We start from the raw sequence: 21,749 nt of genomic DNA on the forward strand, positions 1-21,749 counted from the left end.
ACGACAGTTGCCATTGGAATTATGCAAGGAATTTGAAAGATTAAATTTGGGAATTGTCAGTAGAGGTTTCGTTGCAGCGTTAGAAGCGAAGCCCACTCTAATTGATCAAGTTAGAGAAGCCCAAATTAATGATCCTGATATTCAAGAGATCAAGAAGAATATGAGAAGAGGAAAAGCTATCGGTTTCTTGGAGGATGAGCAAGGAACTGTATGGTTGGGTGAAAGAATTTGTGTTCCCGATAACAAAGACTTAAAGGATGCAATTCTGAAAGAAGCTCATGATACTTTATACTCCATTCACCCTGGTAGTACTAAGATGTACCAGGATCTCAAGGAAAGATTTTGGTGGGCAAGTATTGTCACGACCGGAAATAACCCAACGGGCGTTCCTGACGTGCGTGCATTAATCCTTGTCCCAGGAGGCAAGGTACACCAAAAGTTGATACAATTCAGAGTTTACAAGCGGAAGCGTAAATAGTTAACTTATTACATGGGCAGCGAAGGCCCAGCACACACAAAGACAAACGAGAAATAGCGGAAGACTAGGGCGACGACCACAGGCGCTTGACGGCAGGCACGAGCTAGACACCAAAGCCTTCATCTTCGAGGAGCTCCTCTTCTGGACTTGGGAAAAATTGAGCAAGACTGAGTACAACCACCGTACTCAACAAGACACACCCACAAATGCAGAATAAATGCAAGGGAGTACAAGGGAATTATAATATAAAGGGGTTAGGGTTGCAGTAAACAGCATTTAAAGACATTTAGTTGCTCAAAGCTATTTTGTAAACGCGATCCTAGAACTATACAATATTATTAATCAAGGCCGTGAACCCACATGAACCTGCCTTAACCCAAGGCCTATGATGATTCAGACTGAACTGGCAACCCGACCCTGGGTCCCAGCTCGTCCCAAGCCAACCCAGGCCAACCATTCCACATTTTAGTTGTTAAGCAGGTTTTAAGAATTGAAACACTAACTTGGGTACATTGCTCGGCTTGCCCATAACCGAGGGCGCGGCTATTCGAATAGATTATACTCTGATCAGAGGTGTACATCTTTACCCACAAGACACATCTTCCTCACGTGCAACCACGTGCCACATACCACCACGGTATACAGACGGAAGACGTGACATAGTTTCCAACCCATCCTAGCCATAGACAAGAGTACCGACCCAATCCCGCCTACGGTCGGAATCCCCGGGACAGGCAGACAGGACTGAGCCCCTAGCAGCAGGACACCGGCCCTGTGCCATGACATCTCGACTACCGGGCCGCAGCTCGTGTAGCCTTCATTTGCCCTGGAGAATGTCCATCGACCCCCGACTTCATCCACCTCCATCCGTGTACTTTTGTTTATAACCAGACTGAGCCACAAACTAAGCCTTACCCACTAGACATGTGGAAGTACGGTAGTGCTTTGCAACAGAGGCCCGAAGACCGGTCCTTATATGGCCGAGGTGCTACTATCAAAACCATGCACCCCGAGCCCAGCCTAAAACCATTTTGGGGATTTTGAATAGAAGGAGCGGTGTGAAGCCAATTCCACAAGAACCAAACCATTCCAAAGTGTCCAGGTGATACGAATATTTCCCAAAGTCTATAGTTATAAAACCACCTAAGGTTACCTAATTAGATTGCGAAGCATCTACCTAAAATTAAACTAGTGGTGTCATGAGTAGAGTGTCCACTAGTTGAGGTTTTGTTTATTCTAGGGTGAACAAGGTAATAATCATAACAATAACAATAATAATAGGGTCATAACAAAGGTAAATAGGCATGGCTAAATAAAACAGTGATAACGCGGGAATTTAAATAAAGCGATAATGCAATAATTTAAATCAACATAATTTTATAAACTGGGATTCAATATGTTCAAAGATGATGTGACTTGCCTTGCTCGCTTTCCCAAACGTCGGCTTCAACTTCCACGAAGAGCGGATCTTCCGAAGCTGCAGCGTCTACACGACCAACGGAAAAGAAAAGGCTTTTACTCTAATAAACTCCACATAACAGCAGAAACAAAGCACAAAAATGGGTTCTTGACTTCTTAAGGAAAAATTAGAGACTTGAACGGTCCAATTCCGAGTTCAAATGGCCAAGTTATGGCCATTTGAAGTTTATATGCTCTTTGAATGGATATTTACGAATTTCTTCATTTAAATTTTAATTAAAAAACTCATTTATTGCGTCAGCCGAGAGAGAGGGCGCGCGGACCGGGTCCACGGGAGTGGGGCCCACGCGTCAGCCTCTCGGTCCACGGTGGACCGGGTGCACGCGGCTGGCGTCGGCCGGCGCCGTGGGTCCCACGCGTCAGCCGCACCCGCGGGCGCGGGCGGCTGACGGCCGGGCCCCACCTGGCAGCCGCGGGGCGCGCCCGAAGGCGGCCTCGCCGGCACGGCCGACGAAAGGCGGCGCACCCGCGCCCCGATGGTCGCCGCCGGCGACCAACGGCGCGGCGGAGCGGCGGCCGAGAGAGGGGAGGGAAGGGGGAAGCGAATGAGGCGGTCCACGGCTCACCCCGGGACAACGAGGACGGCGGAAACGACGACCGGAGCGGAGGAAGGCGGCGGCGCGGTTCGGATCGACGAGGACGGCGGCGCTCCGACGGTCGGCGGGCGAAACGAAGGGGTGGACGAGGTCGACGGGGACGCGGCGAAGCCGAAGGAGGTGACGCCGAGACGGGAGGAGGTCCGGAGCGACGACAGCGATGAACCGGAGCTCGGCGGCGACGGCGGAGAGAGAGGAAGACGGCGCGAGCACGAATCCGACGGAGAGAGTGAGCGGCGAGTGGCGGAAACGGAGGAGTGAAGCACGAGGAGCGATTATATAGCGTCGGGAGTGAGAGAGGGCGGCCGGAGAGGAAGGAAACCGGCGCGGCGATCTCGGCTCCATCAATGACGCCGGCGAGGATTTCGGGAATAAATCCGGGCGAATCCGAGGGAGAGAGAGAGGGAAAAGCGGGGGAAAAGGGGGAGGGAATCACGGGGACGGCGGGATGCGGCGGATTCGGCGGCGGCGGCGGGATGCGGCGGATTCGGCGGCGGCGGCGGCGCTAGGGCACGGGCGGGCGGCGGGCGCGGCGCGAGGTAGGGGATGACAGGTGGGCCCCACCCGTCAGCGAGGGTGGCGGGCGGGCCCGCCTGTCAGCGGCGCGCGCGCGGGGGAGGCCGATGGGCCGCGGGGGAGAGGAGAGAGAGGGAGGGAATTGGGCCGAGCCGGCCCAAGAGGGAAAGGGGGGGGAAAGAAGACTTCTTTTAGGGTTTTTCTTTTTATAAAACCTTTTCAACTTTGTTTATTTCTTCTCAATTATTATTTGTGCTCTGAAAATTCCACTAAAATTTATTTACGCATTTTAGGCTTTTAGGAAATATACAAAAATCCTCCAAGCCTTATTTGACTTTTAAATTTGCACATTTTAATTGTTGAAGGCTTTCACATGAATTTTAATTATTCTCGGCACAATTTCGAGGATGTATTTTAGAGTCGATTTGGGACGCGACAAACCTACCCCCCTTAAACGGAATCTCGACCCCGAGATTCGGAAGAACTGGCGAAGAGATCGGGATGGGCTGCCTTCAGCTCGTCTTCACGCTCCCAAGTAGCTTCTTCTTCTGCGTGGTTGCTCCACTGGACCTTGCAAAAACGGATTACCCGGTTCCTGGTCCTGCGCTCCATGGTGTCCAGGATTTTCATTGGCCTCTCCACGTAGGTCAAATCTTCGCGAACTTCAATCTGCTCTGAGTCGGCCTGCTCGGATGGCACTCGAAGGCATTTCTTGAGTTGCGACACATGGAACACATCATGCACGTTGCCCAAGGAGGCGGGCAGCTCCAACTGGTAAGCGACTTCTCCGCGCCGAGCATTGATACGGAAAGGACCCACATACCGAGGTGCGAGCTTCCCTTTTGTCTGAAACCTGTGTACACCTCGCAATAGCGTGACCCGAAGGTATACAAAATCACCCACTGCGAATTCCAGGTCACGGCGACGGTTATCTGCATAACTTTTCTGCCGGGACTGTGCCACCTTTAGATTATCCCGAATGATTCTGACTTTAGCTTCAGCTTCTCTCAGGATATCAGTCCCGAACACTTGGCTTTCTCCAACTTGGTCCCACAAGAGCGGTGTCCGGCATTTGCGCCCGTACAACGCTTCATAAGGTGCCATTTGTATGCTGGCTTGATAACTGTTATTGTAGGAGAACTCGGCATAGGGGAGACTCTTATCCCAGGTCTTCCCGAAATCTAGTACACATGCGCGGAGCATATCTTCTAGGATCTGATTTAGACGTTCGGTCTGTCCATCTGTCTGCGGGTGATAGGCGGTGCTGAAATTCAATCGAGTACCCAGCTCTTCTTGGAGCTTCTTCCAAAAGTGCGAGGTGAATTGGCTTCCCCTATCAGATACGATTTTCTTGGGAACGCCATGGAGACTCACGATCCTAGCGAAGTAGAGCTCGGCTAGCTTGTTCCCTCCATAGGTGGTCTTTACAGGAATAAATCGAGCTACCTTGGTTAATCGATCCACAACTACCCATATAGAATCATATCCGCCTTGGGTTTTTGGAAGTCCGGTGATGAAATCCATCCCAATTTCATCCCATTTCCATTCTGGTACTTGGAGAGGTTGGAGAAGTCCGGCCGGTCGTTGGTGCTCTGCCTTGACACGCTGGCACACATCACATAGGGCCACAAACTCTGCAATTTCCCGCTTCATGCTAACCCACCAGTATTTCTCCTTCAAGTCTAAGTACATCTTTGTACTGCCCGGGTGAATGGAATAAGGACTTTCGTGAGCTTCCTGAAGTATCAGCTGTTTAAGTTCTCTGTTATCTGGAACGCATACCCGCTTTCCGTTCCATAGGGTTCCGTGTTCATCCTCTGTGAAACCAGTGGCTTTACCCTGTTTCATATTCTTGAGGAGTCCATGCATGTCCGGATCATTCTTCTGAGCCTCGCGGATTTGATCGAGCAAGGTAGGCTTGGCTTCTAACGCAGCCAAGAACCCACGACCAACTATGCTTAGGTTCAGGGCTTCCATCTGTTGACTAAGTTCAGGTGGAATGCCACGGACGTTAAGAGTGTTGCAATGGCTCTTTCGACTTAGAGCGTCAGCAACCACGTTGGCCTTACCAGGATGATAGTGAATTCCCACATCATAGTCCTTGATGAGTTCTAACCATCTCCTTTGCCGAAGATTCAGATCCGACTGGGTGAAGATGTACTTCAAACTCTTATGGTCGGTATATATTTCACAGCGATTCCCAATGTGATAGTGCCGCCAGATTTTTAGAGCATGAACCACCGCGGCTAACTCCAAATCATGGGTAGGGTAGTTGCCTTCATGAGGTCGTAGCTGACATGAGGCATAGGCTACCACATGACCGTCCTGCATGAGCACGCACCCCAGTCCTTGGCGCGACGCGTCACAATACACCATGAAGTCCTTGCGAGTATCCGGCAAGATTAACACTGGCGAGGAAACCAGCTTTTCCTTGAGAGTTTGAAACGCCTTCTCGCATTGCGGGCTCCACACAAATTTCTCTTCTTTCTTCAACAACTGTGTCATGGGTCGAGCGATTTTGGAGAAGTTCTCGATGAATCTCCGGTAGTATCCTGCCAAACCTAAGAAACTACGGACTTGAGTAACTGTCTTGGGTTGCTTCCAATCGGTGACGGCGGTCACTGTTTCGGGGTCCACAGCAACTCCTTTAGCAGATATCACGTGCCCCAAGAATTTGACTTCGGACAACCAGAACTCACACTTGCTAAGCTTGGCATACAATTGATGTTCCCGCAACTTTCCCAACACCAGACGGAGATGGTGCTGATGGTCTTCCTCTGATTGTGAGTATATCAGAATGTCATCAATGAAAACCACAACAAACTTATCCAAGTATTCCATGAACACTTTGTTCATTAAGTTCATGAAGAAAGCAGGTGCATTGGTTAGACCGAATGACATCACCGTGAATTCATACAGCCCGTATCGCGTGGTGAATGCGGTCTTCGGAATATCTTCTTTACGAATACGTAATTGGTGATATCCGGAACGAAGATCAATCTTGGAGAATACAGTGGCACCTTTAAGCTGATCGAACAGATCATCGATCCGGGGAAGAGGGTACTTGTTTTTGATGGTGACTTCATTGAGAGCTCTGTAGTCGACGCACATCCTCTTCGTCTTGTCTTTCTTCTCTACAAAAATCACAGGAGCACCCCATGGGGAAGTACTCGGACGTATATACCCCTTTTCTTTCAACACTTCCAACTGTTTCTTTACTTCGGCCAGTTCATTTGCTGCCATACGGTAGGGTCGCTTGTGCAGAGGAGTGGTTCCTGGAGCAAGATCTATCCGGAACTCAATCTCTCGCTTGGGCGGCATACCGGGTAGTTCTTCCGGAAACACATCTCCGAACTCCCTGACGATGGGGATTTCTGACAGTTCTATCTGATGCAGTTCTGAACTTCTGACAGAGGTTGGGGGTGCAAAGAAAACAACCGGTTGTTCCGGCCCTCGGTACAGAGTGACAGTGCGTCTCGCGCAATCCACTACTCCTTGGAATTGAGCCAACCAATTCATCCCAAGAATCACATCCAAATTCTTGGTGTCTAGCAGAATCAGATCCGAGGGAAAAGGAATCCCCTGAATTTCTATCGGGACGGCAGGACTATAATACTTTGCTGTCATAACCCCTCCAGGGGTGGTGATGAGCAGAGGGTTCCTAAGCCTTTCTACCCCCAACTGATTTCTCCCCACGAATGGCACAGATATAAACGAGTGGGAAGCTCCAGAGTCGAACAAAATGGTAGCAGGGATGGAATGAACGAGGAACGTACCAACGATGACGTCTGGAGTTGTCAGCACGTCCTCGGCCGTCACGTGATTCACACGACCCCGAATGACATCCTTCCCGCCGTTGTTGGAGCGGGGAGGCGCTTGGCCTTGCTGACGCCTTGGCTTCGGGCATTTATCCGCAAAGTGCCCGGGCTCGAAGCAGTTGAAGCACAGACGCTGCTGACCTTGAGCGTCCCTGCGGCCTTGACCAGGCTGCACAGTTGGCGTGGGAGGACGGGGCGCACGAGTCCCTTGTTGATTCTGCTGCTGCTGCGGCTGTGGGACGCGCACCACGAATTGAGGTCGAGGCGCGGAGCGAGGTTGCTGCTGCTGTTGTTGCTGCTGCGAGGAGGATCCCCCCGGATAGGGATTGGTGTAGCGGACCCTTTGGTTAGCACCCTGTTGATTGCGGAAATTCGCCAAGCGGCGCTTGTGCGACTCCAGCTCCTTGTGCTTGGCTTCCAAGCGGATGCTCTTGTCCACCAGTCGTTGAAAATCCGGATAGTCCCCCGAGACTAGACGGACGGACAGCTCGGGGTCCATTCCTGCCAGGAACTTCTCTTGCTTCTCCTCATCTTCCCGCACATCCTCCGGAGCGTAACGGGCCAGATTGTTGAACTCATGCAAATACTCCATCACGGAGCGGTTGCCTTGCTTCAACTCTCGGAATTCCCTTTTCTTGAGGGCCACGACTCCGGCGGGCACATGGGTTCTCCGGAAAGCGGCGGTGAAGCGGGCCCAAGTAATAGGCTGTCCCTCTGGCTGCGTAGCCTGGAAGTGGTCCCACCAGAGAGATGCGGGCCCCTGCAGTTGGTGGGCGGCGAAGATGACTTTCTCCTCGTCGCTGCACTGCACCGTGTCTAGCTTTTTCCCCACGGCATGCAACCAATCCAACGCATCCACGGGGTTGTTGGAGCTAGAGAAGGTAGGTGGACGGATGCGGAGGAACTCGGCGAGTTTAGAGTGTTGGGGAGGTGGTGGTGGAGCATTCTGTTGTGGCGGATTTTGGAGGTGGTGGAGGAAAGCAGTCATCATGTTGGCTTGCTGGGCGAGGATTTGGGTGAGAATGGCGTTGGTGTCTGGTGGTGGTGGCGGAGGCGGAGGAGGAGGTGGAGGTGGGTTGCCTTGGTGGTTGTGGTTGCTGCCTTCAGGTTGGTTGCCATCACCGGTGTTAGCATTTCTCCTGGTCGTCACCATCTGAAAACCCCACACAGAACCAGCAAACAGAGAAAGAAGCTGACAATTAAAACTAACCACCCACGACTACTATAATTCTTGAATTTATTACTGCTATTAAATTGGTGCATTAATGTTCAAGTTGCTTAAGCAAATAAAAATAAGACAGGCTCCGACATAGTTATGCCACACACCGGCATAACCATGCCCCACACGACTCAACAAGAAGACAAACGAGAAAGAACACACGCGCAAGCCTACTAACTGCTCGTCTACCGCTGCGACGGGCCAGGGCGGAAGGTGAGCAACAGCGCACCCTCCGTGCTACCAACGCCGGAGGCTTCCCCCTCCTGGGGAACCACGGGCGCGGGCTCGGCACGAGGGGTCTCGACGAAGCAGGTCCACGCCAGGGACTGACGAACAAGCTCGGGCCTGGAGGTGCTCTTGCGGGCGGTGATCTTCTGGCTGCGGCAGATGCGGCGACGCTTGGGGCGGCAGACCTCTCCCTGGGCGATCTTAAGCTGATGCAGCTGCGCCTCCACCGTGTCTAGGTCCTTCTTGAGCTGCAGGTTCTCCTGACGCAGCTCCAGGATCTTCATGTTGTTCTCAACCATCCCGCGGCGCACCATCTGGTGGAAGTCGATACGAGCCGCGTCGTACGCCTCCACCATGCGCGCCAGGTGCACGATGGTAGCGTCATCCTCCGAGCTAGCATCCCGGAAGGTGGCGTGGTCGCAGGCTCCTCCGCGACGAGGGTGGTAGCGGTAGGGCGAGTGCTGCAACTCGTCCGGGTAGCGCTGGTGAAGAGTGCCGATGGCGAGGAGAGCGGCGTTCTGGCAAGCGGCGGGGAAGGAATCTCCACCCGCGGTGACTGCCAGCGAAGTCCGCTCGGGAGAGCCAGAGAGGATCACTGCAGTGACCTCCCAACCAGCGTGGGGCTCCGCGTCATCACCCTCCTGATCCGGAAGCGGCCTGGCCTGGTAGTCCACTCCATGTGGATACCCCAAGACCACGCACATGCCTCGCAGCTCCAAGACGAAGCCAGTCATGTCCAAACCACGACGGGTGACGCTGCCGGCCATCTACAAACAAAAACAAAAAGGAAAACAACATTTTAAAGGTCAGATTTTGATGATAAGTGAAGCAGCAAGACAGAGAGAGACTAGACAGTTTTCACAAATAACAAAGGATTTTTATTTTTGAAAATATTGCTAAGGCTTGGGATCTACGGCTCGTCCTAGGGTCAAGGGTGGCTCTGATACCAACTTGTCACGACCGGAAATAACCCAACGGGCGTTCCTGACGTGCGTGCATTAATCCTTGTCCCAGGAGGCAAGGTACACCAAAAGTTGATACAATTCAGAGTTTACAAGCGGAAGCGTAAATAGTTAACTTATTACATGGGCAGCGAAGGCCCAGCACACACAAAGACAAACGAGAAACAGCGGAAGACTAGGGCGACGACCACAGGCGCTTGACGGCAGGCACGAGCTAGACACCAAAGCCTTCATCTTCGAGGAGCTCCTCTTCTGGACTTGGGAAAAATTGAGCAAGACTGAGTACAACCACCGTACTCAACAAGACACACCCACAAATGCAGAATAAATGCAAGGGAGTACAAGGGAATTATAATATAAAGGGGTTAGGGTTGCAGTAAACAGCATTTAAAGACATTTAGTTGCTCAAAGCTATTTTGTAAACGCGATCCTAGAACTATACAATATTATTAATCAAGGCCGTGAACCCACACGAACCTGCCTTAACCCAAGGCCTATGATGATTCAGACCGAACTGGCAACCCGACCCTGGGTCCCAGCTCGTCCCAAGCCAACCCAGGCCAACCATTCCACATTTTAGTTGTTAAGCAGGTTTTAAGAATTGAAACGCAAACTTGGGTACATTGCTCGGCTTCCCCATAACCGAGGGCGCGGCTATTCGAATAGATTATACTCTGATCAGAGGTGTACATCTTTACCCACAAGACACATCTTCCTCACGTGCAACCACGTGCCACATACCACCACGGTATACAGACGGAAGACGTGACATAGTTTCCAACCCATCCTAGCCATAGACAAGAGTACCGACCCAATCCCGCCTACGGCCGGAACCCCCGGGACAGGCAGACAGGACTGAGCCCCTAGCAGCAGGACACCGGCCCTGTGCCATGACATCTCGACTACCGGGCCGCAGCTCATGTAGCCTTCATTTGCCCTGGAGAATGTCCATCGACCCCCGACTTCATCCACCTCCATTCGTGTACTTTTGTTTATAACCAGACTGAGCCACAAACTAAGCCTTACCCACTAGACATGTGGAAGTACGGTAGTGCTTTGCAACAGAGGCCCGAAGACCGGTCCTTATATGGCCGAGGTGCTACAATCAAAACCATGCACCCCGAGCCCAGCCTAAAACCATTTTGGGGATTTTGAATAGAAGGAGCGGTGTGAAGCCAATTCCACAAGAACCAAACCATTCCAAAGTGTCCAGGTGATACGAATATTTCCCAAAGTCTATAGTTATAAAACCACCTAAGGTTACCTAATTAGATTGCGAAGCATCTACCTAAAATTAAACTAGTGGTGTCATGAGTAGAGTGTCCACTAGTTGAGGTTTTGTTTATTCTAGGGTGAACAAGGTAATAATCATAACAATAACAATAATAATAGGGTCATAACAAAGGTAAATAGGCATGGCTAAATAAAACAGTGATAACGCGGGAATTTAAATAAAGCGATAATGCAATAATTTAAATCAACATAATTTTATAAACTGGGATTCAATATGTTCAAAGATGATGTGACTTGCCTTGCTCGCTTTCCCAAACGTCGGCTTCAACTTCCACGAAGAGCGGATCTTCCGAAGCTGCAGCGTCTACACGACCAACGGAAAAGAAAAGGCTTTTACTCTAATAAACTCCACATAACAGCAGAAACAAAGCACAAAAATGGGTTCTTGACTTCTTAAGGAAAAATTAGAGACTTGAACGGTCCAATTCCGAGTTCAAATGGCCAAGTTATGGCCATTTGAAGTTTATATGCTCTTTGAATGGATATTTACGAATTTCTTCATTTAAATTTTAATTAAAAAACTCATTTATTGCGTCAGCCGAGAGAGAGGGCGCGCGGACCGGGTCCACGGGAGTGGGGCCCACGCGTCAGCCTCTCGGTCCACGGTGGACCGGGTGCACGCGGCTGGCGCCGGCCGGCGCCGTGGGTCCCACGCGTCAGCCGCACCCGCGGGCGCGGGCGGCTGACGGCCGGGCCCCACCTGGCAGCCGCGGGGCGCGCCCGAAGGCGGCCTCGCCGGCACGGCCGACGGAAGGCGGCGCACCCGCGCCCCGATGGTCGCCGCCGGCGACCAACGGCGCGGCGGAGCGGCGGCCGAGAGAGGGGAGGGAAGGGGGAAGCGAATGAGGCGGTCCACGGCTCACCCCGGGACAACGAGGACGGCGGAAACGACGACCGGAGCGGAGGAAGGCGGCGGCGCGGTTCGGATCGACGAGGACGGCGGCGCTCCGACGGTCGGCGGGCGAAACGAAGGGGTGGACGAGGTCGACGGGGACGCGGCGAAGCCGAAGGAGGTGACGCCGAGACGGGAGGAGGTCCGGAGCGACGACGGCGATGAACCGGAGCTCGGCGGCGACGGCGGAGAGAGAGGAAGACGGCGCGAGCACGAATCCGACGGAGAGAGTGAGCGGCGAGTGGCGGAAACGGAGGAGTGAAGCACGAGGAGCGATTATATAGCATCGGGAGTGAGAGAGGGCGGCCGGAGAGGAAGGAAACCGGCGCGGCGATCTCGGCTCCATCAATGACGCCGGCGAGGATTTCGGGAATAAATCCGGGCGAATCCGAGGGAGAGAGAGAGGGAAAAGCGGGGGAAAAGGGGGAGGGAATCACGGGGAGTGATTTCCCCCTCTTTATGGCGCGCGGGGACGGCGGGATGCGGCGGATTCGGCGGCGGCGGCGGCGCTAGGGCACGGGCGGGCGGCGGGCGCGGCGCGAGGTAGGGGATGACAGGTGGGCCCCACCCGTCAGCGAGGGTGGCGGGCGGGCCCGCCTGTCAGCGGCGCGCGCGCGGGGGAGGCCGATGGGCCGCGGGGGAGAGGAGAGAGAGGGAGGGAATTGGGCCGAGCCGGCCCAAGAGGGAAAGGGGGGGGAAAGAAGACTTCTTTTAGGGTTTTTCTTTTTATAAAACCTTTTCAACTTTGTTTATTTCTTCTCAATTATTATTTGTGCTCTGAAAATTCCACTAAAATTTATTTACGCATTTTAGGCTTTTAGGAAATATACAAAAATCCTCCAAGCCTTATTTGACTTTTAAATTTGCACATTTTAATTGTTGAAGGCTTTCACATGAATTTTAATTCTTCTCGGCACAATTTCGAGGATGTATTCTAGAGTCGATTTGGGACGCGACAAGTATGAAGCGTGAAATCGCAGAATATGTAGCAGTATGTGATGTTTGTCAGCGAGTCAAGGCAGAACATCAGAAACCCGCCGGTTTGTTGCAGCCTTTGAAGATTCCTGAATGGAAATGGGAAGAAATCGGTATGGATTTTATCACTGGTTTACCCAGAACGTCATCAGGTCATGATTCTATTTGGGTGATAGTCGACAGACTTACCAAAGTGGCACATTTCATTCCGGTAAAGACAACTTATTCCGGAAGTCGCTTGGCGGAATTGTATATGGCAAGGATTGTGTGTTTGCATGGCGTCCCTAAGAAAATAGTGTCTGATCGAGGCAGTCAGTTTACTTCAAATTTTTGGAAGAAACTTCAGGAAGAGATGGGTTCTAAGCTGAACTTTAGCACTGCTTATCATCCGCAGACAGACGGACAAACTGAAAGGGTGAATCAGATTTTGGAAGATATGTTGAGAGCTTGTGCTTTAGATTTCGGTGGAAGTTGGGATAAGAATCTACCCTATGCCGAATTTTCGTACAACAACAGTTATCAAGCTAGTTTACAGATGGCTCCTTACGAAGCACTGTATGGTCGGAAGTGTCGCACTCCGCTTTTGTGGGATCAAACGGGAGAACGTCAGGTTTTCGGGACGGATATCCTGAGGGAAGCAGAAGAAAAGGTGAAAATCATTCAAGAAAGATTGCGAGTGGCTCAGTCTCGTCATAAGAGTTATGCCGACAATCGCCGTAGAGATTTAAGTTTTGAAGAAGGAGATTATGTGTATCTTCGTGTCACGCCTCTTCGAGGGGTTCATCGTTTTCACACCAAAGGAAAATTGGCACCGCGTTTTGTGGGACCTTATAAGATTGTCAGTAGAAGAGGAGAGGTCGCTTATCAGTTAGAGTTACCTCAATCTTTGGCAGGAGTCCATAATGTGTTCCATGTGTCGCAATTGAAGAAGTGTTTAAGAGTACCTACCGAAGAAGCTAATCTTGAACAGATAGAAGTCCAAGAGGATTTGACTTATGTTGAAAAACCAATCCGTATCTTGGAAACAAATGAGAGAAGAACCAGGAATCGAGTTATCCGTTTTTGCAAAGTCCAGTGGAGTAATCACTCGGAAGAAGAGTCAACTTGGGAACGAGAAGATGAATTGAAGTCAGCTCATCCGCATCTGTTCGCCAGTTCTTCCGAATCTCGAGGACGAGATTCTGTTTAAGGGGGGTAGGTTTGTCACACCCTGAAAATCATAAATATATAAATTGTTGTTTAAATGGAATTTTTAGAAATAATTTTAAAAGTCTTAAAGAGAAGATCTAGTTTTAATTAATAAATTCCAATATAAAAAGGGGCCAGATAAAATTTCATTAAATACTTTGCTTAATTCTATAATTCCTAGATTTTTCTGGGATTTATTTGAGCTAAGAAAGTATTTTTAATAAATGGAATTGCATTTAAGAAATAATTTAAATTGAAAAAGGTTTTAAAAAGTCTTCTTTTGGCTTTGGGCCGAAAGTCGGCCCAAAACCTCTCTTCTCTCTCTCCTCGGCCCAGCCGGCCCAGTCCGCAGCCGCGCGCGCGCGCGTTCGGTCGCTGACAGGTGGGTCCCACCTGTCAGGTCCTTCGTCCTCCTTCGGCCGCCGCCGTCTCCTTCCAAATCCGGCCGTTCCTTTCCTTCTCCGGCCGAATTGATAGAGGGGAAATGATCTCCGGGATCTCCTCTACCTTTTCTCCTTTGGAATCATCGGCTAAATCGTTTTGGAAAGAGTTGGATTCGAGTTCGTCTCGGATTCGTTCTTCCCGATCTTTCCTTCCTCGTCGCCGGCCGCCGTGGGCCTTTGCCGTCGCCTCCGAGCCCCTTTAAAAAGACCCCCGGTGTCTCCTCTACCCGTCGCCACCCTCGCCTTCGCCTCTCGTCGCCGGAATCGCTCTAGCGCCGTGTGCCCTAGCTTCGCCGTCGCCGCCGCCGCTCCAGCCGTGCGCCGCCGTCGCTCCAGCCGTCGCCGTCGCTCGGGAAGGACGTCATCGTGGTCGCCGTCGCGTCGCCGTCCTCGTCTGCCCCTTCACCGTCGCCGGAGATCACCGGAGCTTCGTCGCCGTCGACAACCCGAAGGTTTCCGCCGTTTCCTCCTCGTCGCCATCGTCGTCCGTTGTTCTTCCGCCGCCGTTTTGGTCACCGGTGTGTTCGCCGCGTCGTCCTCTACGTGCTGGTGCCCTCCGTTTGCGTCCTCGCGCCGCCGTTCGCCGGCGAGCGTGCGCCACCTGAGCCGTCCGCTCCGCCGAGCCGCCGCCGCTGTCGGTGACGTCACCGCTGACGTCATCGGGGTCGTCCGCCGTGAGCCGGTCGTGGACCGTTCGATCTCGGCCGTCCGTTTTGGATTGGTTCGATCTCGGCCGTCCGTTCGCGTGAACCGCCGCCCGTGCGCCCGGTCCACCAAAACCCTAGCCGCTGACGCAATAAACCTCCTTTTCCTTTTCAAAAATAATTCATTATTGCGTCATAATTCAATTTTAACCAATTTAAGTGTTTTAATCCGATTTAATCTTCAAAAATTCATAACTAATTCATCTTAGCTCCGATTTAGTTAGTTCAAGTCTCTAAATTTTTCTAAAATTGAGATCTACACATTAAAAATATCCACATGTACTGTTCATGCTTGTTTATGTGCTGTTTTGGTGATTTTGCTCTTTTCTGCTTAGATTCCGTCGTTTCCGGAGAGTCCGTTTTCGCCGGAGAAGAGTTTGAAGAGTTCCAAGGCCAGCAAGGCAAGTCACACAGATCCCAAACAACCCTTTGAGCATGTTGATCCTATTTAAAGCTATTGTTTCTTTTCAACTATTGCATTTATTTTCGATTGTCATTGGGTGGAATTAACCTATTCTTTGTTATAGCCCTTTTGTTCTTGATTACTTTATTCCTTGATACCTTGGGTTATAATAATTTGACTGGTTGAACTTTATTTATATTGGTTCAACTAGATATTAGATATAATTGCTTAGCCCTGCTTAGAAACATTAGCACATTTATGGGATAACTAATGATTCACTATTATTTCATGATGGCTTATTGATAGTTCACGATGGTCAATCGTGATTAGTTAATTAATTAATGTGCCAACTAAAACCTGATAATGGCGGGTTGTGAGCACATGGTTTTGATGGTCGTGCTCATGACAATTAAGGACCGGTTCACGAGTTTCGGTTGTGAAACATTTATCGTGCCAACCACAAGCCAGCATGGGCAACGGCTTTATCTTTTGTATAGCATGGTTCATTGCGGGGCACCAGACTGAGAAGTGGCGGAGATAAGCCCACGGGGGTCGCTGGGGAGTCCATGCCTTGTTTATAAGGGGGTGATTATGATCCAGGAAGGTGCGCTGCAGTGGATTGTGTTATGTGAGGGGTATTGTCACAACTCCTTTCCGAGGTACCGTGGTGGTATTGAGGCACATGGTGACATGATGTGGGGTTGTGTCTTGTGGGTACAGTGGTACACCTCTGATCAGAGTAAAACTATTCGAATAGCCGTGCCCGCGGTTATAGGCGGGTCGAACAATGTCTTTCGTGATTAGTCCCACACCTCTCATCATAGTAATAAATGCTTTAATTGGTAATAATTTGATTAGCTCCTGGTTTGGAATGGAATATTCCTGGTTTGGAGATAGAACTGTGCAGCCGGGATGGTTGTTCAGAATGGTTGGGCCTATACAACAGGGTATGTTGTATAGTGTTGGATTAATATTGTTTAATTATTACTCAACTGTTTTATTAAATTCTCAAATGTTTGCTAAATGCTGTTTTTGCAAATGGAACCCTATTATGCCATCCTTTGTTATCCTGTGCACTTGCATATTTGCTGCGTGGCTTGCTGAGTATGTCATATACTCACCTTGCAATCATTCATCAGAGGAAGAGTTCTTCAATGAGGCTGATGGTGTGGAGGATTAGGTGTAGCCTTGGTCAAGCTGCCTGTGGAGTGGAGCCGTCTGCGCCGTTTATTTTATTTTCCGCTGCTTAGATCTTTATTGAATGAGAGGAACTATCTACCTCTGTAATGACATTTTATTCGCTTATTAATTAGAGTAATAATTGTACTCTATTATCAATTTGTTATTGTGTGCCTCGGCTGATTCCTGGACGAGGGTTCACACACATGTAAGCGTTTGGAATTTTGGATAGAAATTCCGGGCGTGACAGGTGTGTCGGCGGGGAAGTTCTTGGGATTCATGGTGCATGAGAGAGGAGTTGAAATTGATCCTAAGAAGATAGAAAAAATTCGTGATTTCAAAGCGCCGACATGCAAGAAAGAGGTTCAAAAGTTGCTAGGTAAGGTGAATTATTTGAGGAGGTTTATTTCTAACCTAGTGGGTAAAATCGATGCTTTTGTTCCTATACTTCGCTTGAAGAAAGAAGCCGATTTTACTTGGGGGGCAAAACAACAAGAGGCGTTTGAAGAGTTGAAGAGATATTTGTCTACTCCACCTGTTGTGCGAGTGCCCAAAGCCGGAAAGCCTTTTCGGTTATATATTGCCTCCGAAGACAAAGTCATTGGTGCCGTTTTGACTCAAGAAGAAGATGGCAAGGAATATATCATTACATATTTGAGCCGCCGTCTTTTGGATGCCGAAACGAGGTATGTTTTTATAGAGAGACTTTGTCTATGCTTATACTATGCTTGTACCAAATTGAGGCATTATTTGTTATCTAGTACATGCATAGTTACTTGTCAAGCCGATGTTATTAAACACATGTTGCAAAGGCCAATTCTAAGTGGGAGAATTGGCAAGTGGGCATATGTTTTGATAGAATATGATTTGGCTTATGAACCATTGAAAACTATAAAAGGCCAAATTGTATGTGATTTTATAGTAGACCATCATATAGATGTTGCTTATGAGGGAGAGGTTTGCTTAGTTGAAGTCATACCTTGGAAGATTTATTTTGATGGTTCTTCTTGCAAAGAAGGTCAAGGCATAGGGGTAGTTTTGTTTTCACCTAATGGCATGTGTTATGAGGCATCGGTTCGTTTGGAATATTATTGCACAAATAATCAAGCCGAATACAATACTTTATTGTTCGGCTTACAAGTGATGGAGATGGTTGGAGCTAAATATGTGGAGGCCTTTGGTGATTCGGAGTTGGTGGTGCAACAAGTCGCCGGGTTCTACAAATGCTTGGATGGATCACTAAATAGGTACCTCGATTCATGTTTAGATATTATTGCTAATTTTGATAATTTTGCTATTAGACATATTGCTAGGTGTGATAATTCTAGAGCAAATGACTTGGCACAACAAGCATCTGATTATTTCTGATATTAGAAGAACCGGTGTTTGATTTTAAATTTTTGTGCGAAATTGGCAAAACTGGAGACTAGAGGCGGTCTGACCGGCGTTGCACGGCCGGTCTGACCGGTGACCAGGGGCCGTCTGACCGGCCGTATGCCGCCGGTCTGACCGGCGACCCCGAGCGGTCTGACCGGCCCTGTGTGGCCGGTCTGACCGGTTCTAGGCAGAATGCTGGGGGGCACGTTTCAAGTAATTTTGAGGCCGAATTAACTGTGAATTCGGACGTTTGTGCCCAGGATACAGAAGAGGATTGGAGAATTCCTTTAATTCAATATTTGAAAGATCCCACAATTAAGGTTGATCAAAAAATTCAGCGGCAAGCATTCAAATATACATTGCTTGATGGAGATTTGTATCGCCGAAACATAGATGGTGTCTTGTTGAAGTGCTTAGATGAAGATTAATCTAAAGTGGCTATGGGAGAAGTACATGAAGGAATTTGTGGAACTCATCAATCGGCCCATAAGATGAATTGGTTGCTTAGAAGAGCGGGGTTTTATTGGCCGAGGATGATTGATGATTGCTTCAAATATTATAGAGGATGCGAGGCTTGTCAACGGTTCGGCAATGTTCAATTGGCGCCCGCCGCCGTGTTGAACCCTATAATCAAACCATGGCCGTTCCGAGGATGGGCTTTAGATTTCATTGGTCAAATTTATCCTTCGTCATCAAAGGGGCATAGGTTCGTGCTAGTCGCTACGGATTACTTCACCAAGTGGGCCGAAGCCGTGCCTTTGAAGAATATGACTCATACGGAGGTAATTGACTTTATTTTGAAGCATATTATTCATAGATTCGGTATTCCGCAAACATTAACTACGGACCAAGGCGCTTCTTTTATGTCTAAGGAAGTGTAGAGTTTTACCGAATCTTATGGCATTAAATTGTTGAGTTCTTCTCCTTACTACGCTGAGGCTAATGGACAAGCCGAGTCGAGTAATAAGACATTGCTGAAGCTAGTAAAAAAGAAGATTGAGGAACACCCGAAGAGGTGGCATGAGGTGCTTTCTGAAGCATTGTGGGCGCATAGGATATCTAAACATGGTGCCACTAAAGTCACCCCTTTTGAGTTGGTTTATGGTCAAGAAGCCGTTTTACCGGTGGAGGTAAATCTTGGTTCTCTTCGTTATATCAAGCAAGATGATTTGTCAAGTGAAGATTACTAGACATTGATGGGAGACAACCTTGATGAAGTCATCGATAGGCGCTTGAAGGCATTGGAAGAGATAGAGAAAGAGAAGAAGAGGGTGGCCAAGGCGTACAACAAGAGGGTGAAAGCAAAATTGTTTCAAGTTGGAAACTTGGTTTGGAAGACAATTTTGCCTTTGGGAACTCGATCCAAGGAGTTCGGTAAGTAGTCTCCTAGTTGGGAGGGTCCTTTTCGAGTATGCGGCATTGTTCGAGGGAATGTATACTTTTTGGAGACACTTCAAGGGGAGCGTTTTCAGCGAGCAATCAACGGGAAATACTTGAAGAAATACTTCCCGAGCGTTTGGCAAGACGCTTAGGAGGTACTATGGCCGATAATTGGATTATCGTCCTAAGAACAAAACATGCTCTATGCTTTTAGATTCACGTTGTTCATCAAAAAGGCAGGGGGGCATGTGTTTACACCCAAATTTGGCACCTAGGATTAAAATGGGAAAGATTGCCAAAATTTGGAAATCTGCTGGTTCCCTCCGAGTGGGCCGGTCTGACCGCCATGTGTTGGGCGGTCAGACCGCCAGTTGTAGGCCGGTCAGACCGGCGGTATGTGGCCGGTCTGACCGGCAGGTCCAAGTCCGACCCTGATTCGTCGGGTTTCGAGGTTTCCTTGCTCGGGAAGGCATGTTTCGGGTTTCCTTTGGTTTCTACCCCGAGTTGGACGTGGAGGAGGGCCTGTAGAGGGCAAGACCAACCCCTATATAAGGGACAAGGCCGGTTCATTGTAAAAATCAATCTACTATCAATCAATCGAATCGTTTTTTCATATTGCTTTAGTTTTCTCTTAGTTTGTCCATTTTTGTCGGTTTACGCCGTAAACCGTCCGCCGCCGCTGCGAGAGTACGACACCTCTTTGTAGGTTTGTCCTGAAAACCTTCCGTTTGCCCACGAGACGGGTAGTTATCTAGAAATCGGCTCCGCTAGCCGGTTTAGTTATCAAAACCCATCTAGGTTTAGCTCTTCGCTAGATCGAGGTGGTTGGTGACTCTAGGATCACCGCAAAGCTTAAGGTGCTGCGATCGTGCTTGTCAACTTGTCACAAAAAGTTGCCAACATAAGCATTTAACTCTTTTAGCCTGAATATGTTGTGATTCGGCTATGTATGTGTGTACCAACTACTGATCCAGGGATTGGTACTGATAAACATAGAAGATTCCCGATTTCCAAAATCGGGGGTCGACACCTCGTCATGCTGATACTGATATGTTTGCCCCCAGAGCCGATATTGTTGTTGTTCTTCAATTTGCCCCCCCGAGCTGGCGTCTTTGAACAATTAACTCATCAACTATCCTTTTGATCAAATTTTGCAATGTATCCAGCAAAACTTCAGATTGATCGAACAAGACACGATGAACTGCTTCATCTACTGTAGCTTGAAATGTTTCAACCATCGACTTAGGAGATTGTTCCTTCTTGGCATCGATTTCCTCTTCAAACATGTTGGGTGCAAAACTCGTATCCCACCGGGCGTGCCGAAAATGTGTTGATGCGAAAAACACACACTGGCCTAGGAGATCTGCTTAGCTCCAGTGCAGGTCCAAATCTTGATGAGGTGCGGGCGTGCCAGTCAGTTTGATCCTGCAACTGACAAGATATACAAACAACAGATCAATGAGCCAATCAGCTGATAAGCTGATGGAGTAGTTCCAGCAGATAGCCGATAACAACCGATGCCGATTCCAGCCGATGTTGATAGGGTTTTGAGCAATCGGCTATATATCTAATGTAGATAATGATATAAAGACAATCGGCTGATGATAATAAAATATAACAATAATATAATCCAATAGAAACCAATTGGGTAATAATGATATGACAGATAAGCATGGATGCAAAGGTGGGACACGAGTTTTGCGATCGGCTGAATCCAATATGTATGCAGTCCTTGTAAGCCGATGCAACATCCAAATAACTCATCGGCTGAAACCCCGATGAAACCCTTATTGGCAATCAAGAAGCAGGCTAGAAATTATGGTTCTAAGCACGACTTAGTAGATCACACTTAACTGATGCAGCACTGAGACTGTGTTTGATACTTGGGGTTGGGAACCCAACTCCACCACACGGAAAACAGAGCGGTCCATTAGCGCGTGATTAATTAAGTATTAGTTATTTTTTATTCAAAAATGGATTAATTTGATTTTTTAAAGTAACTTTCGTATAGAAACTTTTTGCAAAAAACACACCATTTAGCAGTTTGAAAAGCGTGTGCGTGGAAAACAAGGGAGAGTGGTTGGGAACCTTGTGTAAAGAACGCAGCCTAAGTATGAAAGGAAACATAATATCTAGACAATCAAGCCGTTTACTATTTTTTCAGGGTGGTAGATGCCTAAGCTAATCTAATCTAGCAACACGATTTAGCTGATGCTGGCAGAAACCCTAAAACGAGAAGCAGTCGACAGAGCTAAATTGATATGCTAAGACTAGATTAACAAAGACATATGATAAATAGGTAGGCAAATATATCATCCAAACCAGAGCAATCCAAGAGGTCGAATGTACTGATGCAGCCTTGAATGATGCCGACATAGGCGAGACAATTGGCTAGGCCGGCGGAACGTAGGACTTACCCCTTTGCCGGAGATCGAATTGAATCGATGCAACCCCGAGTCAGGTGCCAAATTCCGCCGGTTTGATAAGTAAAAACCTCGGGAAAGAGGGTGGCGATGTGCCGAGAGTAGTTGTATTTATCGAGAGATATATTACAATGACCCTGGGTGTACATATTTATACCCATGGGGAGATAGTAGTCCTTGTAGGACAAGAAAGAAA

Source organism: Oryza sativa, chromosome 11 (assembly GCF_034140825.1).
Source record: "Oryza sativa Japonica Group chromosome 11, ASM3414082v1".
In the NCBI taxonomy this organism is placed as follows: Eukaryota; Viridiplantae; Streptophyta; class Magnoliopsida; order Poales; family Poaceae; genus Oryza; species Oryza sativa.